The sequence below is a fragment of the Aegilops tauschii genome, chromosome 5, assembly GCF_002575655.3.
Source record: "Aegilops tauschii subsp. strangulata cultivar AL8/78 chromosome 5, Aet v6.0, whole genome shotgun sequence".
Classification (NCBI taxonomy): domain Eukaryota; kingdom Viridiplantae; phylum Streptophyta; class Magnoliopsida; order Poales; family Poaceae; genus Aegilops; species Aegilops tauschii.
This window is the reverse complement of record NC_053039.3, coordinates 9,228,851-9,248,852: the sequence shown is the minus strand read 5'-3', so window position 1 is coordinate 9,248,852 and position 20,002 is coordinate 9,228,851.

Here is a 20,002-nt window from a genome sequence, read left to right as displayed (position 1 = left end):
GCTCGGTGCTTCACCAACCTCGCTTGGCCCGACGGAGCCAGTTGCCGCCCCAAGCAGGCGCGTGGTTCAGCAACTCGCCGCTCCAGTTCAGCTCGATGAGGAGTGGCGAGTTGCTCCACGCCGGCATGGCGGCTAGCACGCCGGTACGGGCGCCATCGCTGCCGCGTCGTACCGCGCCACCAGTGTCTGCGGTGGCCGTGCCTCCCGTGTCTGTGGGCGCGCCTCCCGTGCCTGCGGCAGCGCCATGCAGGCAGAGACAGAAGCCGGGTGCGTGGAGTGCGACGAGTCGGTGGCCAGCTTCTCCGTGTCCGCCGCCATCATCGAGGAGAAGTAGAACACGGGAGGCCGCCGCCACTTGGGACCCACGAAGGCCACCGCCGAGGCGACGACCACGGATTCAGGTGGTTTCTTTGCTGCTTTGTCTCTTCCGAGAACCTTCGTCGACCCCGCAAGTGTCTGACGGACATGAGGAAGACAAAGGGATCCGCGGGCGGCCATTTAGAACTAAAATAAGTCTAGATACATCCATTTCTAGGACAAGTATTCCGGACGGAGGGAGTATTAATTATACAAGAGAGCCGGATTGGCACCTCTTAGTTCATGTAAATGTAATGAAATCCATCATGTTTATATGAAGATCCGGCTTTTTTATACGAAATCCTTCATGCTTATATGAAATCAGTCCGTGTTTGCACGAATTTCATCTGGTTGGTTAGAGTTGTAAAAATGTATGCCGCTGGCGTTTGATGTCGTCCTCCGCTTAAGGAAGCGGGAGGAAATTTGCCGGCTGCCGTTGGAGATGCTCTTTATGCTGGAAATAATAGAGTGACATCCAATCCATTTGAGTTAATTTCCTGTATGATTGTCCCTCTATAAAAAGTTAATTGCATGTACAGCGTACACGTGACTTGCAGGGTGGCTACAGCTTCGTACAGAAAGTTAAAAAGAAACAATTCCATCCTTAATCTTGTATTCTAAGTGCTTTGTGGGTTCCACTGTCAGTACAGTAGCGAAACAAGTATATATTAAATAAGTAGAGTAATATATAATATAAAAATATAAAGTTAAAAGACAGAATTCGAACTCATGTCATCGCGTTGCGAGCATCCGGCGCTAACCATCCCAGCACATTTTTGTTCTAGACCATGCTGGAGATATATCTCCATGTCTACTCTTATATATACTCCATCCGTTCCTAAATATTTGTCTTTTTCAGATTTCAAATGGACTACCACATACGGATGTGTATGTAGACATATTTTAGAGTGTAGATTCACTCATTTTGCTCCGTATGTCTTTTCAGGAAGGGGTCAGATTTGACCTTGATTTATTTATGAGGTATCCAGATGGCACTGCACTGCCAAGAAAAGAGGGTAACATCAAAATTATGGACTACTTTTTTGAGTATGTTGGTAAGGTCCGATCATAGTCACTTGTTGAAATCTCTAAAAAGATAAATACTCCCTCCGTTCGGAAATGCTTGTCATCAAAATGGATAAAAGGAAATGTATCTAAACGTATTTTAGTTTTAGATACATCTCTTTTTATCCATTTTGATGACAAGTATTTTCGGACGGAGGGAGTAGAAAAAAGAGTTGGTGAAGATGGTGTGCGTGCCATCCTGCAATATAGGCCGTCGGATTTATATCTAATGGATAGGAAAGAAACTATGGCAATTTTGCAAAAATATACCCACACGTCTCTCCACGTTCGCAAATAAGGCCTTCCCTCGTTCAACCTTTTCTCTCACAAGATAAACTACTCATACAAATGCATCTTGATGTTCCATGCAACGCTCGGGCAGCTAGCTAATTTCTTTTAAAATAGTTGCTGCGATAATTGGGTTGAAGTGATATATTTTATGTCTGCCCCGAATGATTTCAGATTCACTAGTAGTAACAAAGAAAAGGTTGCCTTGTTAATTAACAGAAAACAGGGTGAAAACTATCACATGAGGCCGGTAAAAACAAGGCACATTGGGTTCAGCGTCATCGTCACTACAGCTGTGCACGTGCAAGAAGTCTACATATCGAGGGGGCTACCGAGCGAGGTACCGAGACACAATGTTTGAGAGAGAAACCAATTGACAGCTTATGATCAGATCGAGTTGTCACCCTTCTGCTGTCATTGTTGGGGGGAGAGAAAGACGTATCGAGAGTGTGCGCGGTAGGCACAGAGGCACAACTAGCGAGTGTGTGTGTGTGTGTGTGTGTGTGTGTGTGTGTGTGTGTGTGTGTGTGTGTGTGTTTGAAAGAGGAGTAGATAGATTATTATCAAGATCGATGTGCCACCCTACTCCTTCGGTGCCGGGTAGTGTGTGTGTGTATGTTTGAGAGAGAAGCTAGTCGATAGATTAGTATCAAGATCGAGGTGTCACCCTACTCCTTCGGTGTTGGGAAGTGTGGGTGTGTGGGGGGGGCAGTGACACTCACATATCTCTACTCTTATAAAAAAACAGAGTTGGTGATGATGGTGTTCCTGCCATCCTGCAATATAGGCCATCCAATTTATATCCGACGGACAGGAAGGAAACTATGGAAATTTTGCAAAAAGATACCCACACCCCTCTCCGCATTTGCAAATAAGGCATTCCCTCGTTCATCCTTTTCTCCCACAAGATAAACTTCTCATACAAATGCATCTTGATGTTCCGTGCAACACATGGGCATCTTGCTAGTAGGGAGAAGGAGTTTGTGTGACACATATCTAGCTATATTAAGGGATAGGTAGATAGAATATGTGTGAGAGACATTATTATACTTTGAGACATTAGTGGCTGTGGGTGGGCGGAATTAAAGGGGTGGGCGTGTTAGACATAGAGAGCGTGTGTGTTTCTGTGTGAGAGACTTGTAGGACGGGGTAGAAAGACGAATTTAACCCTGACGGAGGGAGAGAAATACACGAAGTGCGCGTGTGTGATTCCGATGCCCACAGGGAAATGAGATATGTATGCGTGTGAGAGAGATTGCACAATTCATTCACATATCACTATCTAGCGATCGTGGACGTGCATCGCTTGAACATAAGTCAATATCTACTTCGTATCGTGGCCAAAGGTACAATATCGATTCAACGCTATAAAGATTGGACACTCACATATCACATTTTTTCTATTTAAATAAACCTTTTCAGTTGTGCATGCCAAAGTTACAGTGATGTTTCTTCAAACAACCAATGTAGCTATCATGTATATGCACCATTGTTACTCTTGCATTCAAATTCATTAGTCTTGGATGATTTAAGTTTCTATTTTGAAGTAATATATGTAATATTCATATATGAATTCAACGGGTACGCAATTTATGAAATGGAGGCTATGTAATCATATGAGGTAACACTTTTAAGTAGCTGACTACAATATCCATTTCTTTTTGTGCGCCTCTACACTAACACGTCAATGCATTATGTTTAAAGTAAATAACCAATGGCACTAAATTATCTATTTACACGAGAAATACATAGGCTGAGCATTTGATCCCTTTTTTTGTGAACGCGCCACTACACCCGTACGATTGGCCGCGCCCGTGTGAACGTCCAAGTTATCGGCGCATCATCCCGAGTTATTGTCTTTTTTCTGGGGTCGACTTCACACCAGTTATTAACTGCTGACGCGTGCCCCGTGTACACAGTCTAGCATGACCTTCCCGCTAGCACGGTCCAAAATTAGTTGAAACTGGATACGAACGATCCCGCGGGCGGCAAAATCTCCCGCCTCCTACTAAAATTTCCACCACCTTAGTCTTTAGCATGCGAAATCCCCCTTTTGTCCTTGGTGCACGGAGACCAACAGTTACAATACCGCCCTCATCTACATGATAGGTCGGGGCTGCTTTAGTAACTTCCGGTTCCCCCACTACACGGCACCCCCATTTCCTCTCCCCCTCCCGCAAAAACGACTAACTCCACAGCACCAGAGCATCTTACATCACGTCGTCCGTACTTCATCACCCTTTCTCCCCTCCCCTCTCGAAACCCTAGACTGCTCATCCACCGGCGTACCATAGCCCATTCACTGCCAGCGGCCTCCACCTCGCCGGATCTGCTTCTGCGGCCGCATCTACCCCTCCCACCTCCCCTAGAAACAAGTAGACTGCTCATCCACCACTGTACCACAGCCCATTCAGTGTCGGCCTTGTCCACGGCGCCGGATCTGCTTCGCCGGTACTCTCGTCAACCGCCGCGCATCTGCAACGGCTCATTCGTACTCCCCACCGGAGACGCTTCGTCCACACCCCCCGGAGCCGCCCCACCGACGCCCCCGTCGACGGCCTCTGATCCTCTTCGCCGACACCTTCCTCAACCCTACCGGAGCCGCTTCGCCGACACCTTCCTCAACCCTACCGGAGCCGCTTCGCCGACATCATCGTCAACCCTACCGGAGTAGCTTCGCCTATACCATTCTCAACCCTACCGGGGCCGCTTTGCCAACTCACAAGTCCACGGCCTCAGATCCGCTTCCTCGCACTCTCATCCAACCTACCGGAGCAGCTTCTGACGCCCCGTCCACGGCCGCAGATCCGCATCGTCGACACCACCCTTAACCCAACCACCGGAGCAGCTTCTGACGCCCCGTCCACGGCCGCAGATCTGCATCGTCGACACCATCCTTAACCCAACCACCGGAGCAGCTTCTGACGCCCCGTCCACGCCGCAGATCTGCATCCGAAAGCGGAAGCGTTAGCACAACGCGGTTGATGTAGTCGTACGTCTTCACGATCCGATCGATCCGAGTACCGAACGTACGGCACCTCCGAGTTCAGCACACGTTCAGCTCGATGACGTCCCTCGAACTCCGATCCAAGCGAGCTTTGAGGGAGAGTTCCGTCAGCACGACGGCGTGGTGACGGTGATGATGATGCTACCGACGCAGGGCTTCGCCTAAGCACCGCTACGATATTATCGAGGTGGAATATGGTGGAGGGGGGAACTGCACACGGCTAAGAGATCAAGAGATCAATTGTTGTGTCTCCAAGGGGTGCCCCCCTCCCCGTATATAAAGGAGTGGAGGAGGGGGAGGTGGCCGGTGATACGTCTCCAACATCTCTATAATTTTTTATTGTTCCATGCTATATTATATTCTGTTTTGGACATTATTGGGCTTTATTATACACTTTTCTATTATTTTTGGGACTAACCTATTAACCGGAGGCCCAGCCCAGAATTGTTGTTTTTTGCCTATTTCAGAGTTTCGCAGAAAAAGAATATCAAACGGAGTCCAAACGGAATGAAACCTTCGGGAACGTGATTTTCGGAACGAACGTGATCCAGAGGACTTGGACCCTACTTCAAGACATCAACCAGGAGGGCACGAGGTAGGGGGCGCGCCCTCCACCCTCGTGGGCCCCATGTTGCTCCACCGACGTACTCCTTCCTCCTATATATACCTATGTACCCCCAAACTACCAGATACGGAGCCAAAAACCTAATTCCACCGCCGCAACCTTCTGTACCCATGAGATCCCATCTTGGGGCCTTTTCCGGAGCTCCGCCGGAGGGGGCATCGATCACGGAGGGCTTCTACATCAACACCATAGCCTCTCCGATGATGTGTGAGTAGTTTACCTCAGAACTTCGGGTCCAAGTTATTAGCTAGATGGCTTCTTCTCTCTTTTTGGATCTCAATACAATGTTCTCCCCTCTCTCGTGGAGATCTATTTGATGTAATCTTCTTTTGCGGTGTGTTTGTTGAGACCGATGAATCGTGGGTTTATGATCAAGTTTATCTATGAACAATATTTGAATCTTCTCTGGATTCTGTTATGTATGATTGGTTATCTTTGCAAGTCTCTTCAAATTATCAGTTTGGTTTGGCCTACTAGATTGATCTTTCTTGCAAAGGGAGAAGTGCTTAGCTTTGGGTTCAATCTTGCGGTGTCCTTTCCCAGTGATAGTAGGGGCAGCAAGGCACGTATTGTATTGTTGCCATCGAGGATAACAAGATGGGGTTTATATCATATTGCATGAATTTATCCCTCTACATCATGTCATCTTGCTTAAAGCGTTACTCTGTTCTTATGAACTTAATACTCTAGATGCATGCTGGATAGCGGTCGATGTGTGCAGTAATAGTAGTAGATGCAGGCAGGAGTCGGTCTACTTGTATCGGACGTGATGCCTATATACATGATCATACCTAGATATTCTCATAACTATGCTCAATTCTGTCAATTGCTCAACAGTAATTTGTTCACTCGCCGTAATACTTATGCTCTTGAGAGAAGCCACTAGTGAAACCTATGGCCGCCGGGTCTATTTTCCATCATATTAATCTTCCAACACTTAGTTATTTTTATTGCTTTCTATTTTACTTTGCATCTTTATCATAAAAATACCAAAAATATTATCTTATCATATCTATCAGATCTCACACTCATAAGTGACCGGGTAGGGATTGACAACCCCTTATCGCGTTGGTTGCGAGGATTTATTTGTTTGTGTAGGTGCGAGGGACTCGTGCGTGGCCTCCTACTGGATTGATACCTTGGTTCTCAAAAACTGAGGGAAATACTTACGCTGCTTTACTGCATCACCCTTTCCTCTTCAAGGAAAAACCAACGCAGTGCTCAAGAGGTAGCAGCCGGCCACCCTAGGCGCGCCCCATGAGGAGTCCTACTCCCACTGGGAGTAGGACTCCCCCCTTCCAAGTGGGAGTAGGAGACGAGAGGGAAGGAGAGAGAGAGGGGGGAAAGGAAAGGGGGGCGCCCCCCCCTCCTTGTCCAATTCGGACTGGGGGGGAAGGGGGCGCGCGGCTGCCCTTGGCTGCCCCTCCTCTTCTCCACTAGGGCCCAATAGGCCCATTAGTCTCCCCGGGGGGTTCCGGTAACCCCCCGGTACTCCGGTATGTGTCCGAAGCTCCCCGAAACCATTCCGGTGTCCGAACATAGTCGTCCAATATATCAATCTTTATGTCTCGCCCATTTCGAGACTCCTCTTCATGTCCGTGATCATATCCGGGACTCCAAACTACCTTCGGTACATCAAAACACAAAACGCATAATACCGATCATCATCTAACTTTAAGCGTGAGGACCCTACGGGTTCGAGAACTATGTAGACATGAACGAGACACGTCTCCGGTCAATAACCAATAGTGGAACCTGGATGCTCATATTGGATCCTACATATTCTGCGAAGATCTTTATCGGTCAGACCGCATAACAACATACGTTGTTCCCTTTGTCATCGGTATGTTACTTTCCCGAGATTCGATCGTCGGTATCTCAATACCTAGTTCAATCTCGTTACCGGCAAGTCTGTTTACTCGTTCCGTAATTCATCATCTCGCAACTAACTCATTAGTCACAATGCTTGCAAGGCTTATAGTGATGTGCATTACCGAGAGGGCCTAGAGATACCTCTCCGACAATCGGAGTGACAAATCCTAATCTCGAAATACGCCAACCCAACAAGTACCTTCGGAGACACCTGTAGCGTACTTTTATAATCATCCAGTTACGTTGTGACGTTTGGTAGCACACAAAGTGTTCCTCCGGTAAACGGGAGTTGCATAATCTCATAGTCATAGGAACATGTATAAGTCATGAAGAAAGCAATAGCAACATACTAAACGATCAAGTGCTAAGCTAACGGAATGGTTCAAGTCAATCACATCATTCTCCTAATGACGTGATCCCATTAATCAAATGGCAGCTCATGTCCATGGCTAGGAAACTTAACCATCTTCGATTAACGAGCAAGTCAAGTACAATCGATGTCTATGTATTCACACATGTATTATGTTTGTCTATGTATTCACACATGTATTATGTTTCCGGTTAATACAATTCTAGCATGAATAATAATCATTTATCATGATATGAGGAAATAAATAATAACTTTATTATTGCCTCTAGGGCATATTTCCTTCAGGAACTACAACCGATTGAAATTGGAATTTCATCAGAAGTTTTATCCTATGCATCTTGTTCATCGTGATCGTAATTATATATATATAATTTTTGGCCTCGCGAAGGAGAAAGCATCGCTCAAGCTTGGGGGAGGCTTAAGTCAATGTTATATTCATGCCCCAATCATGAGCTGTCAAGAGAAATTATTATTCAAAAAATTTATGCTCGGCTTTCTCTTAATAATCGCTCCATGCTCGATACTTCTTGTACTGGTTCTTTTATGATGAAGACTATGGAATTCAAATGGGATTTATTGGAAAGAATTAAACGCAACTCTGAAGATAGGGATCTCGACGAAGGTAAGGAGTCCGGTATAACACCTAAGTTTGATTGTGTTAAATCTTTTATGGACACCGATGTTTTCCGTGAATTTGGCACTAAATACGGACTTGACTCTGAGATAGTAGCTTCTTTCTGTGAATCCTTTGCTACTCATGTTGATCTCCCTAAGGAGAAGTGGTTTAAATATCATCCTCCCATTGAAGTAAAAGTAGCTGAACCTATTAAAGTTGAAGAAAAGACTATCACTTATAATGTAGATCCTTTTGTTCCTACTGCTTATATTAAGAAACCACCTTTCCCTGTTAGAATAAAGGATCATGCTAAAGCTTCAACTGTGGTTCGTAAGAGTAATGCTAGAACACCTACACCCTCTGAGAAAATTAAACTTGAACCTAGTATTTCTATGGTTAAAGATCTCTTGGTTGATAATATTGATGGGCATGTTATTTACTTACGTGATGAAGCTGCTAGAATTGCTAGACCCGATACTAAGGGTAAATATATACCTGTTGTTGGCATGCCTGTTGTTTCTGTTAAAATAGGAGATCATTATCATGGCTTGTGTGATATGGGTGCTAGTGCAAGTGCAATACCTCATTCCTTATACAAAGAAATTATGCATGATATTGCACCTGCAGAGATAGAAGAAATTGATGTTACAATTAAGCTTGCCAATAGAGATACGATTTCACCAGTTGGGATTGTTAGAGATGTTGAAGTCTTGTGTGGGAAAGTTAAATATCCTACTGATTTTCTTGTTCTTGGTTCCCCACAAGATGACTTTAGCCCCATTATATTTGGTAGGCCCTTCTTGAATACTGTTAATGCTAAGATAGACTGCGAAAAGGATATTGTTACTGTTGGATTAGGGGATACGTCTCATGATTTTAATTTTGCTAAATTTCGTAGACAACCCCATGATAAAGAATTGCCTAGTAAAGATGAAATTATTGGTCTTGCTTCTATTGGCGTGCCTCCTAATGATCCTTTAGAACAATATTTACTAGACCATGAAAATGATATGTTTATGAATGAAAGAAGGGAAATAGATGAAGCATTCTTTAAGCAGGGACCTATTTTGAAACACAACTTGCCTGTTGAAATTCTAGGGGATCCTCCTCCACCAAAGGGTGAATCCGTGTTTGAGCTTAAACCATTACCTGATACTCTTAAATATGCTAATCTCGATGAAAAGAAGATATATCCTATTATTATTAGTGCTAACCTTTCAGAGCAAGAAGAAGAGAAATTATTGAAAACTCTGAAGAAGCACCGTGTTGCTATTGGATATACTCTTGATGATCTTAAGGGCATTAGTCCCACTCTATGCCAGCACAAAATAAAATTGGAGAAAGACGCTAAACCAGTTGTTGATCACCAACGACGGTTAAATCCTAAGATGAAAGAAGTAGTAAGAAAAGAAATACTAAAGCTTCTCGAAGCAGGTATAATTTATCTCGTTGCTGATAGTCAGTGGGTAAGTCTGAAGGAAATATGCCCTAGAGGCAATAATAAAGTTATTATTTATTTCCTCATATCATGATAAATGTTTATTATTCATGCTAGAATTGTATTAACCGGAAACATAATGCATGTGTGAATACATAGACAAACATAATGTCACTAGTATGCCTCTACTTGACTAGCTTGTTAATCAAAGATGGTTGAGTTTCCTAGCCATAGACATGAGTGATACGTCTCCAACGTATCTATAATTTTTGATTGTTCCATGCTATTATATTATCTGTTTTGGATGTTTGTGGGCTTTATTATACACTTTTATATTATTTTTGGGACTAACCTATTAACCGGAGGCCCAGCCCGAATTGTTGTTTTCTTGCCTATTTCAGTGTTTCGAAGAAAAGGAATATCAAACGGAGTCCAAACGGAATGAAACCTTCGGGAGAGTTATTTTTGGAACAGAAGCAATCCAGGAGACTTGGAGTAGACGTCAGGGAAGCTTCGCGGTGGCCACGAGGCAGGGAGGCGCGCCCCCACCCTCGTGGGCCCCTCGTGGCTCCCCTGACCGACTTCTTTCACCTATATATGTCCATATACGCTAAAAACATCGGGGAAAAGAATAGATCGGGAGTTCCGCCGCCGCAAGCCTCTGTAGCCACCAAAAACCAATCGGGGCCCTGTTCCGGCACCCTGCCGGAGGGGGGATCCCTCACCGGTGGCCATCTTCATCATCCTGGTGCTCTCCATGACGAGGAGGGAGTAGTTCACCCTCGGGGCTGAGGGTATGTACCAGTAGCTATGTGTTTGATCTCTCTCTCTCTCGTGTTCTTGAGGTGATACAATCTTGATGTATCGCGAGCTTTGCTATTATAGTTGGATCTTATGATGTTTCTCCCCCTCTACTCTCTTGTAATGGATTGAATTTTCCCTTTGAAGTTATCTTATCGGATTGAGTCTTTAAGGATTTGAGAACACTTGATGTATGTCTTGCATGTGCTTATCTGTGGTGACAATGGGATATCACATGATCTACTTGATGTATGTTTTGGTGATCAACTTGCGGGTTCTGTAACATTGTGAACTTATGCATAGGGGTTGGCACACGTTTTCGTCTTGACTCTCCGGTAGAAACTTTGGGGCACTCTTTGAAGTACTTTGTGTTGGTTTGAATAGATGAATCTGAGATTGTGTGATGCATATCGTATAATCATACCCACTGATACTTGAGCTGACATTGGAGTATCTAGGTGACATTAGGGTATTGGTTGATTTGTGTCTTAAGGTGTTATTCTAGTACGAACTCTAGGATAGATCGAACAGAAAGAATAGCTTTGTGTTATTTTACTACGGACTCTTGAATAGATCGATCAGAAAGAATAACTTTGAGGTGGTTTCGTACCCTACCATAATCTCTTCGTTTGTTCTCCGCTATTAGTGACTTTGGAGTGACTCTTTGTTGCGTGTTGAGGGATATTTATATGAGCCAATTATGTTATTATTGTTGAGAGAACTTGCACTAGTGAAAGTATGAACCCTAGGCCTTGTTTCCTAGCATTGCAATACCGTTTACGCTCACTTTTACCACTTGTTACCTTGCTGTTTTTATATTTTCAGATTACAAAAACCCATATCTACCATCCATATTGCACTTGTATCACCATCTCTTCGCCGAACTAGTGCACCTATACAATTTACCATTGTATTGTTTGTGTTGGGACACAAGGGACTCTTTGTTATTTGGTTACAGGGTTGTTTGAGAGAGACCGTCTTCATCCTACGCCTCCCACGGATTGATAAACCTTAGGTCATCCACTTGAGGGAAATTTGCTACTGTCCTACAAACCTCTGCACTTGGAGGCCCAACAACGTCTACAAGAAGAAGGTTGTGTAGTAGACATCAAGCTCTTTTCTGGCGCCGTTGCCGGGGAGTCTACGCAAAAGTTAACATACCAAGTACCCATCACAAACTCTTATCCCTCGCATTACATTATTTGCCATTTGCCTCTCGTTTTCCTCTCCCCCACTTCACCTTTGCCTTTTCTTCGCCCTTCTTCCGTTCGATCTTTTGTTTGCTTGTGTTACCATGTACCTCCTTTTTGCTTGCATCTTCGCTTGCTAAAAGTTTATGGATCCTCATCCACTTGCTAATCTCTTTAAGAGATCCAATTATGATGAATCAATTGCTAATGAGTTTTGTGCACTAGATTATCTTTATGAGGTTTTGCTTGAAATTCGTGAATCTGAAAATTGTGATGAAGAAATTTATGAAGAGACTCACGATAGCTCCTTGAATAAAAAGCATGATTGCAATGATTTTAATATGAATTCTCTTGATGTCAATTGTGCTAATAATATGCAAAACCCTAATCTTGGGGATGCTAGTTTTGCTATGTCTACTACTTGTTGCAATGATCATGATTGGGGTGATTCTTCTTATGATCTTGAAAATTTATTTAAGCCCCATGATGAATATGAGATTGATAATAATGTTTGTAATAATATTGAAAGTGGGTTTGGAAGAGTGTCAACTTTAGATCCCACATATTTGGAGAATGTTCAATCTTATGAAGTTTTTGATAAAAGTGGGTTTGGAGAGGTCATGACTTTATTTAATGATAATCCCACTATTTTGGAAGAGTGTCAACTTCGCATGCATGTGGATCTTGTTGACAATATGTTATGTGATAGCTATTTTGTTGAATTTGCCTATGATCCTACATGTAATTATTATGAGAGAGGAAAATATGGTCATAGAAATTTTCATGTTACTAAATTACCTCTCGTTATGTTGAGATTGCTATTGTTTCTTTCCGCTTCCTTGCATATGCTAGTTTTTGCTTGCCTTGATAATTTGTTTGCCTATAAGATGCCTATGCATAGGAAGTATGTTAGACTTAGATGTGTTTGTCACGTGTTTTATGATGCTCCCTTTGTGCTTCAATTCTTGTCTTTCTTGTGAGCATCATTGAAAACTCTGCCTAGCTAGGGGCGTTAAACGATAGCGCTTGTTGGGAGGTAACCCAATTTTATTTTTTTAGTTGTTTGCTTTTTGCTTCTGTTTAGGAATAAATCTTTGATCTAGCCTCTGGTTAGATTTGCTTTCATGTTTTAATTAGTGTTTGTGCCAAGTTAAACCTATAGGATCTTCTTGGATGATAGTTATTTGATCTTGCTGAAAATTCCAGAAACTTTCTGTTCACGAAAACAATTGTTAAAAATCACCAGAACGTGATAAAATACTGATTGCAATTGCAGAAGATCAATAAAAAATTATTTAGGTTGTCCTATTTTGGTAGAATTTTTGAGTTCCAGAAGTTTTGCGTCAGTTACAGATTACTACAGACTGTTCTGTTTTTGACAGATTCTGTTTTTCATGTGCTGTTTGCTTATTTTGATGAATCTATGGCTAGTAAAAGAGTTTATAAACCATAGAGAAGTTGGAATACAGTAGGTTTAACACCAATATAAATAAAGAATGAGTTAAATACAGTACCTTAAAGTAGTGGTTTGTTTTATTTCCCTACCGGAGCTTACGAGTTTTCTGTTAAGTTTTGTGTTGTGAAGTTTTCAAGTTTTGGGTGAAGATTCGATGGACTATGGAATAAGGAGTGGCAAGAGCCTAAGCTTGGGGATGCCCAAGGCACACCAAGGTAATATTCAAGGACAACCAAGAGCCTAAGCTTGGGGATGCCCTGGAAGGCATCCCCTCTTTCGTCTTCGTTCATCGGTAACTTTACATGGAGCTATATTTTTATTCACTACATGATATGTGTTTTGCTTGGAGCGTCATTTTATTTTCTTTAGCTTTGCTTGATGTTTGAATAAAATACCAAGATCTGAAATTATTAAATGTTAGAGAGTCTTCACATAGTTACATAATTATTCAACTACTCATTGATCTTCACTTATATCTTTCGGAGCAGTTTGTTGTTTGCTCTAGTGCTTCACTTACATCCTTTTAGAGCACGGCGGTGGTTTTATTTTGAAGAAATAGATGGACTCTCGTGCTTCACTTATATTATTTTGAGAGTCGTTAGAGCAGCATGGTAATTTGCTTTGGTTATGAATTTAGTCCTAATATGATGGGCATCCAAGATAGGTATAATAAAAACTTTCATATAAAGTGCATTGAATACTATGAGAAGTTTGATGCTTGATAATTGTTTTGAGATATGAAGATGGTGATATTAGAGTCATGCTAGTCGAGTAGTTGTGCATTTGAGAAATACTTGTGTTAAAGTTTGTGATTCCCGTAGCATGCATGTATGGTGAACCGTTATGTGATGAAGTCGGAGCATGATTTATTTATTAATTGTCTTCCTTATGAGTGGCGGTCGGGGACGAGCGATGGTCTTTTCCTACCAATCTATCCCCCTAGGAGCATGCGCGTAGTACTTTGTTTCGATAACTAATAGATTTTTGCAATAAGTATGTGAGTTCTTTATGACTAATGTTGAGTCCATGGATTATACGCACTTTCACCCTTCCACCATTGCTAGCCTCTCTAAATACCGCGCACCTTTCGCCGGTATCATACACCCACCATATACCTTCCTCAAAACAGCCACCATACCTACCTATCATGGCATTTCCATAGCCATTCCGAGATATATTGCCATGCAACTTTCCACCGTTCCGTTTATTATGACACACTCCATCATTGTCATATTGCTTTGCGTGATCATGTAGTTGACATTGTATTTGTGGCAAAGCCAAAGTTCATAATTCTTTCATACATGTCACTCATGAGTCATTGCACATCCCGGTACACCGCCGGAGGCATTCATATAGAGTCATATTTTGTTCGAAGTATCGAGTTATAATTCTTGAGTTGTAAGTAAATAAAAGTGTGATGATCATCATTATTAGAGCATTGTCCTAGTGAGGAAAGGATGATGGAGACTATGATTCCCCCATAAGTCGGGATGAGACTTCGGACTAAAAAAAAGAGAAAAGGCCCAAATAAAAAAATATAAAAAAGAGAGAAAAAGAGAGAAGGGACAGTGCTACTATCCTTTTACCACACTTGTGCTTCAAAGTAGCACCATGATCTTCATGATAGAGAGTCTCCTATGTTGTCACTTTCATATACTAGTGGGAATTTTACATTATAGAACTTGGCTTGTATATTCCAATGATGGGCTTCCTCAAATTGCCCTAGGTCTTCGTGAGCAAGCAAGTTGGATGCACACCCACTTAGTTTCTTTTGTTGAGCTTTCATATACTTATAGCTCTAGTGCATCCGTTGCATGGCAATCCCTACTCACTCACATTGATATCTATTAATGGGCATCTACATAGCCCGTTGATACGCCTAGTTGATGTGAGACTATCTTCTCCTTTTTGTCTTATCCACAACCACCATTCTATTCCACCTATAGTGCTATGTCCATGGCTCATGCTCATGTATTGCGTGAAGATTGAAAAAGTTTGAGAACATCAAAAGTATGAAACAATTGCTTGGCTTGTCATCGGGGTTGTGCATGATTTAAATATTTTGTGTGATGAAGATAGAGCATAGCCAGACTATATGATTTTGTAGGGATAAATTTCTTTGGCCATGCTATTTTGAGAAGACATGATTACTTTGTTAGTATGCTTGAAGTATTATTATTTTCATGTCAATATTTCTTTTATCTTGAATCTTTCGGATCTGAACATTCATGCTACAATAAAGAGAAATACATTGAAGAATATGTTAGGTAGCATTCCACATCAAAAAATTTGTTTTTATCATTTAACTACTCGAGGACGAGCAGGAATTAAGCTTGGGGATGCTGATACGTCTCCAACGTATCTATAAATTTTGATAGTTCCATGCTATTATATTATCTGTTTTGGATGTTTATGGGCTTTATTATACACTTTTATATTATTTTTGGGACTAACCTATTAACCGCAGGCCCAGCCCGAATTGCTGTTTTCTTGCCTATTTTAGTGTTTCGAAGAAAAGGAATATCAAACGGAGTCCAAACGGAATGAAACCTTCGGGAGAGTTATTTTTGGAACGGAAGCAATCCAGGAGACTTGGAGTAGACGTTAGGGAAGCTTCGAGGCGGCCACTAGGCAGGGAGGCGCGCCTGCCCCCCTGGGCGCGCCCCCACCCTCGTGGGCCCCTCGTGGCTCCCCTGACCGACTTCTTTCGCCTATATATGTCCATATACGCTAAAAACATCGGGGAACAGAATAGATTGGGAGTTCCGCTGCCGCAAGCCTCTATAGCCACCAAAAACCAATCGGGACCTTGTTCCGGCACCCTGCCGGAGGGGGGATCCCTCACCGGTGTCCATCTTCATCATCCTGGTGCTCTCCATGACGAGGAGGGAGTAGTTCACCCTCGGGGCTGAGGGTATGTACCAGTAGCTATGTGTTTGATCTCTCTCTCTCGTGTTCTTGAGGTGATACGATCTTGATGTCGCGAGCTTTGCTATTATAGTTGGATCTTATGATGTTTCTCCCCCACTACTCTCTGGTAATGGATTGAGTTTTCCCATTGAAGTTATCTTATCGGATTGAGTCTTTAAGGATTTGAGAACACTTGATGTATGTCTTGCATGTGCTTATCTGTGGTGACAATGGGATACCACGTGATCTAATTGATGCATGTTTTGGTGATCAACTTGCGGGTTCCGTAACATTGTGAACTTTTGCATAGGGGTTGGCACACGTTTTCGTCTTGACTCTCCGATAGAAACTTTGGGGCACTCTTTGAAGTACTTTGTGTTGGTTTGAATAGATGAATCTGAGATTTTGTGATGCATATCGTATAATCATACCCACTGATACTTGAGCTGACATTGGAGTATCTAGGTGACATTAGGGTATTGGTTGATTTGTGTCTTAAGGTGTTATTCTAGTACGAACTCTAGGATAGATCGAACAGAAAGAATAGCTTTGTGTTATTTTACTACGGACTCTTGAATAGATCGATCAGAAAGAATAACTTTGAGGTTGTTTCGTACCCTACCATAATCTCTTCGTTTGTTCTCCGCTATTAGTGACTTTGGAGTGACTCTTTGTTGCGTGTTGAGGGATATTTATATGAGCCAATTATGTTATTATTGTTGAGAGAACTTGCACTAGTGAAAGTATGAACCCTAGGCCTTGTTTCCTAGCATTGCAATACCGTTTACGCTCACATTTACCACTTGTTACCTTGCTGTTTTTATATTTTCAGATTACAAAAACCCATATCTACCATCCATATTGCACTTGTATCACCATCTCTTCGCCGAACTAGTTCACCTATACAATTTACCAATGTATTGGGTGTGTTGGGGACACAAGAGACTCTTTGTTATTTGGTTGCAGGGTTGTTTGAGAGAGGCCATCTTCATCCTACGCCTCCCACGGATTGATAAACCTTAGGTCATCCACTTGAGGGAAATTTGCTACTGTCCTACAAACCTCTGCACTTGGAGGCCCAACAACGTCTACAAGAAGAAGGTTGTGTAGTAGAAATCAATGAGTTGTCATTTGATTAACGGTATCACATCATTAGGAGAATGATGTGATTGACTTGACCCATTCGTTAGCTTAGCACTTGATCGTTTAGTTTACTGCTATTGCTTTTTTCATGACTTATACATGTTCCTATGACTATGAGATTATGCAACTCCCGATTACCGGAGGAACACTTTGTGTGCTACCAAACGTCACAACGTAACTGGGTGATTATAAAGGTGCTCTACAGGTGTCTCCGATGGTACTTGTTGAGTTGTCATAGATCGAGATTAGAATTTGTCACTCCGATCATCGGAGAGGTATCTCTGGGCCCTCTCGGTAATGCACATCACTATAAGCCTTGCAAGCAATGTGACTAATAAGCTAGTTGCGGGATGATGCATTACGGAATGAGTAAAGAGACTTGCCGGTAACGAGATTGAGCTAGGTATTGAGATACCGACGATCGAATCTCGGGGAAGTAACATATCGATAACAAAGGGAACAACGTATGTTGTTATGCGGTTTGACCGATAAAGATCTTCGTAGAATATGTAGGAACCAATATGAGCATCCAGGTTCCGCTATTGGTTATTGACCGGAGACGTGTCTCGGTCATGTCTACGCTTAAAGTTCTGTGACGATCGGTATTATGAGTTTATATGTTTTGATTTACCGAAGATAGTTCGGAGTCCCAAATATTATCACGGACATGACGAGGAGTCTCGAAATGATCGAGACATAAAGATTGATATATTGGAAGCCTATATTTGGACGTCGGAAGAGTTCCAGGTGAAATCGGGATTTTACCGGAGTGCCGGAGGGGTTACCGGAACCCCCCGGGGGTTAATGGGCCTAGTTGGGCCTAGTGGAGAGAGAGAGGGGCCGGCCAGGGCAGGCCGCGCGCCCCCTCCCCCTCTAGTCCGAATTGGACTAGGAAGGGGGGGCGCCCCCCTTTCCTTCTCCTTCTCCCCCTTCCTTTCCCCCTCCTAGTAGGAGTAGGAAAGAGGGGAGTACTACTCCTACTAGGAGGAGGACTCCTCCTGGCGCGCCCTACAGGGGTCGGCTGGCCTCCCCCCTTACTCCTTTATATACGGGGGCAGGGGCACCCTAGAACGCACAAGTTGATCATTGATCTCTCCAGCCATGTGCGGTGCCCCCTCCACCATAATCCACCTCGGTCATATCGTAGTGGTGCTTAGGCGAAGCCCTGCGATGGTAGCATCATCAACATCGTCACCACGCCGTCGTGCTGACGAAACTCTCCCTCGAGCTCTGCTGGATCGTGAGTTCGTGGGACGTCACCGAGCTGAATGTGTGCTGAACGCGGAGCTGCCGTACGTTCGGTACTGAGGATCGGTCGATCGTGAAGACGTACGACTACATCAACCGCGTTGTCATAACGCTTCCGCTTAACGGTCTACGAGGGTACGTGGACGACACTCTCCCCTCTCGTTGCTATGCATCACCATGATCTTGCGTGTGCTTAGGAATTTTTTTGGAATTACTACGTTCCCCAACAAAGTCCTGTCCATTGTGTCCCTAAGAAGGGAGGTATTACTGTTGTTCCTAATGATAAAGATGAATTGATCCCACAAAGAATTGTTACAGGTTATAAAATGGTAATTGATTTCTGCAAACTAAATAAAGCTACTAAAAAGGATCATTACCCTTTACCTTTTATTGATCAAATGCTAGAAAGATTATCCAAACATACACATTTTTGCTTTTTAGATGGTTATTTTGGTTTCTCTCAAATACCTGTGTCAAAAGAGGATCAAGAAAAGACCACTTTTACTTGCCCTTTCGGTACCTTTGCTTATAGATGTATGCCTTTTGTTTTATGCAATGCACCTGCTACCTTTCAAAGATGTATGACTGCTATATTCTCTGACTTTTTGTGAAAAGATTGTTGAGGTTTTCATGGATGATTTCTCCGTATATGGAACTTCTTTTGATGATTGCTTAAGCAACCTTGATCGAGTTTTGCAGAGATGTGAAGAAACTAATCTTGTCTTGAATTGGGAGAAGTGCCACTTTATGGTTAATGAAGGTATTGTCTTGGGGCATGAAATTTCTGAAAGAGGTATTGAAGTTGATAAAGCTAAAGTTGATGCTATTGAAAAGATGCCGTGTCCTAAGGACATTAAAGGTATAAGAAGTTTCCTTGGTCATGCCAGTTTTTATAAGAGGTTCATTAAGGAATTCTCTAAAATTTCTAGGCCTCTGACTAATCTCTTACAAAAAGATGTTCCTTTTGTCTTTGATGATGATTGTGTAGAAGCATTTGAAATACTTAAGAAAGCCTTGATTTCTGCACCTATTGTTCAGCCACCTGATTGGAATTTACCCTTTGAAATTGTGTGTGATGTTAGTGATTATGCTGTAGATGCTGCCCTAGGACAAAGAGTTGATAAGAAATTAAATGTTATCCAATATGCTAGTAAAACTCTAGACACTGCCCAGAGAAATTATGCTACTACCGAAAAAGAATTTTTAGCGGTTGTATTTGCTTGTGATAAGTTCAGACCTTATATTGTTGATTCTAAAGTAACTGTTCACACTGATCATGCTGCTATTAAATATCTTATGGAAAAGAAAGATGCTAAACCTAGACTTATTAGATGGGTTCTCTTACTACAAGAATTTGATTTGCATATTATTGATAGAAAGGGAGCTGAGAACCCCGTTGCAGACAACTTGTCTAGGTTAGAGAATGTTCTTGATGACCCACTACCTACTGAGGATAGCTTTCCTGATGAACAATTAGCTATCATAAATGCTTCTCGTACTGCTCCATGGTATGTTGATTATGCTAATTATATTGTTGCTAAATTTATACCACCTAGTTTCACATACCAGCAAAAGAAAAAGTTTTTCTATGATTTAAGACATTACTTATGGGATGA